Consider the following 3,474-nt stretch of genomic DNA (forward strand, 5'->3'; position numbering starts at 1 on the left):
CTCGTGTCTCAGTAAAGTTACACACGTTTACATTTCTTGAAACTTTGGGTTGCTTGTGAGTGATCAAAATTACAAACATTAAATCTTTGGATGCCCGGGGCCTACCTCAGAGATGACATGGGTACTCTTACATAACTGCCCATACCAGACATCACTAATTGATCATAGTGGTCTTTCCAGAGCTTGGGTTCTGGTAATAATGCTTTAGGCACCCACCACCAGCTCAGTGGAATGGGCACAGCAGCTGGAACCAGTGTGCCATTTCTGGCTTTCTCCACCTATTGAATGAATGGGTTCTTGATGGGAGACTGCTGCCCCAAAGAGTGGCCACTGCTGGACAACATTCATCCTAGAGTGGCTACACAGAGAAGTGATGACCTAATTTTTGTTTTCCTGCAGGAATATCCTGGGATCTTATCTGTCAGCAGCCAAGGTGCTTGTAGGAAATTCAAAGAAAACAGGTCAGTGTTGGTCTGGGTCCATTGTGGTGGGGCCTTAGAAAGTCTTTGTGTGATAAACTGAAGTCAAAGTCTCTTTTGTCCTTTAACTGTGAGTTGGGGAGGGAGGATAACATAGGATACTGATATTTTTTAGACCGTCTCTCTGCCCTAGCACTTGACTTGGAAGTGATAAGCTCCTTAAATTGGGCTTTGGGGGTCAGGAGAGAGATCCTCCTCCCTACTGTTTCTGATTGGCAGCTAGCAGTATTCTTAATTTCTTCCTTGGAGAACCACCCTGATTGTAAGGAGGAAGCCTAGGGAAGCAGGAGAGGCCTGTAACTTCCTGTTTCCTGTCTCCTCCCAGCAGGCTTGGGAGCTAGGGTGAAGGACCTCCCACCAGCCATTCAGAAAAGCATCTGTGGGAATCTGGCCAGTGCTACCTAACTCTTATTCCTCTGCATTGGCTGCTACAGGAATGCCCCTGGCCATCCAGGTGGCACCCTCTGCCAGGACCCTCATCAAGATCCTCTTCTCTGCTCCTACAGACTCCTGGGGTCTTGCTTTGTTCCCAGCACTTGTTCATCCAGACCCTGTGGAGCTACCTTTGGTAGCCTGTGTGGATGGTGCTGATTCAGGTTCCCTAGGGTTGCTGTTTACAGACCCTGGTCTTTTTATGTTTTACTTTCTGCGTGTTTTATTCTGTGGCTTCCTCCTGCTGAGTAATTTGTAAATCTTCTACCTTCTAAGAATCTAGCAGTGTGGCAATGGGGGTGGTGGTTGTGGAAAGGATGGTGCTGGCTGGTAGCTTATCCTGCCAAAATATTCCCTTCTCTAAGTTCCAGCAGAAATTATTTGGTGTTCCAGGAGTGGCCACCAACCTTATTGTCCCGCCCTGTTTTGCACATTGTTCTTGCGTTGCCAATATTTATATTTGTCACTATCCTCATGAGCCACAGTTTCAGACTCTTTACATATGTCCACAACTAATTTATTTAAAGTGTATTAATCTTAATTTAAATCTCACTTAATTTTCACAAGAGTCCAGGGAGGTAGCTGTCATTTCCCCCCATTTTATAAAGGCAGCAGCTACGGAGAGAGCTGGTCAGAGACTTGCAGGGTTCAAACCTAGGCAGTCTGGCTGCCACGCTGCCTGTCCTACAGCAGACCTTGGCTGGCTGTTGTCATAAGGTCCTGGGTAGGGCCTGCTGCAGCAGGAATATGGAAACTCCCATTTTAAGTTTCTCCCCTCCCTGGGACCTGGATGGGTGTCCACTTTCATTCTCACTGCTCTTGGATTTGGGGCACCACCTGTGAGTGGACTGTGTAGGGCAGACAGGCACATGGGCCTGGGCTGAGGGAAATCAGCCTGGTGAAAGTCAGGTGGTGGGGAGGGAAGGACTGAGGCCAAGTGATGAGAGGCCTTGCTGTTCAGCACATCCTGGCTCCTCACAGCATATCCTGTCCCATGACACAGATTCTGCGGGGCCTGGTCCTAGGGGGAGGACTTGGTGGAAAGCTTCCCAGGAGGCCTGCATGGCCTGACATCACCAGTCATCTTAGCCAGATGACCATCCTTCTGTGTATCTGTGTTGAAGCCACAATGAGAGAGACCTGAGTGGAGGACTTTCCAGACAGGAAGTGTATCCTCTCCTATGGCTTTGGCCTCAGAGGGCTATGGTTCGTCTGTCATGCTGTTGAACCTCTGGAATGATGACCAGCTCCCGGGCGGGTGGTTCTAATCCTGGCCCCTGCCTTTGCCTCTAACAGGCTCGGTGACCTTTGGTAAGTTACTTGCTTTCTTCAAGTCGTCTTCTACCCACAGAAGGGGTGGCTGGGTTATCGATTGCTAAGGTTCCTTCCAGCTCTGATGGAGGTGGTTTCTCAGGTGGGACAAAGGCACAAGTCTTGGCTTCTAATCCTGGGGCTTTCCAGATACCTTTTCCTCTGACAGTGTGCTCTCTGGCCCTGGCCTAGAAGTGGATGGAAGAGGAAAGAGTAAAGTTAATGAGTAAACCCAAGGCTCTGATTTTTGATAGAAGCTGGCTGAGGGTGAAGGTTGTTTACAGAGATGGTCACCTGTCTGGTTAGTGGCAGGGCCTTGCTGCCTGACTTCCACCAATGCTCATGGCTCTGCTGCTACTTTCATTTTAACTGCCTCCTGCCCCAGCCTGATGCATTTAGGAGGTAGAAGGCTCCATTGCTGGGGTCCAGCACAACAAGTTAAGAATTTCAACTTCAATGATAGCCACAGTATAATGAAACAAGAGTGTCTGCCTGGGTGAAGTCCAGCTTCCAAACCCTTTCCCTCCTCTCAAACCATGAACACAACCAAAAACTTGGCTGAACTGGACTGGGGCACTTGAGGAGTGGGTGGAGCCAGAAGGAGCACTTCCGCTGGCTTTTAGTGTCCCAGTGTGTGTGCTTCAGTCTATGTTCAGGAGCCAAATGCAGATTACTAGTACTTTTTGATTATCCATTGTTTATTATTATCTGTGCTTTTGAGTTTACCACACCCTTTCCTCCCCCTGTCTTCCAACACCCTCACCCCTTACAGTGGCTGGAAATTAATTGTACTTTGAATACTCGCTTACTTTCTGAGAGACTCGTGACCAATTCTATGCTCAACGGTCAGCATTTGTTAAAATATCTGACCTTGTGATGGGAAGAGGAAAGGATGGGGATGGAGAACAGTCCAGGGGTCTGAAGAGTCAAGCAGCTCGGTGGATCCCCTGGAAACCCTCCATTAATGAGAGAGGCGTGCTGTCACTGCGGAAGACTGAGGGGCCTCATGGCCTCTGGTTCAGGATCTTGGTGAGTTCTGGGCCTTGGCCTTAGCACCTTAGGGCTGCTGCTGATCCCCACAGCACCTTTGAGCAAACTTGAAAAATTTCTTTCTCAGGTTAAAAAGAAAAATTAAACTGAATATATTATTGTAAAACCTGAACAACATCCAATTGCATAGGATAGCCTTCTAGAACCCTGGCAGGCAGGGCCCTGGCTGTGTATATACCTGTGCTCACACCCCTCCCCCCTC

The 3,474-nt window shown here is 48.7% G+C and overlaps 1 protein-coding gene across 2 annotated transcripts in view; it reads left to right on the top strand.

The window, feature by feature from the left end:
• The first annotated feature begins 399 nt into the window (after nt 1-399).
• TSPAN9 (tetraspanin 9) overlaps nt 400-3,474 on the top strand; it is a 221,081-nt gene continuing 218,006 nt past the window's right edge. Inside the window, exon 1 of one of the 2 annotated variants that reach the window (XM_005876995.2) lies at nt 400-461. The gene's annotated coding sequence lies outside the window, so the exon portion shown is untranslated. Of the gene's footprint in view, nt 462-2,207; nt 2,223-3,474 lie in introns of those variants that run through there. The other variant, XM_005876996.2, reaches the window with a different exon arrangement.

The sequence above is a fragment of the Myotis brandtii genome, unplaced genomic scaffold (genome assembly GCF_000412655.1).
Source record: "Myotis brandtii unplaced genomic scaffold, ASM41265v1 scaffold504, whole genome shotgun sequence".
NCBI classification, from domain to species: domain Eukaryota; kingdom Metazoa; phylum Chordata; class Mammalia; order Chiroptera; family Vespertilionidae; genus Myotis; species Myotis brandtii.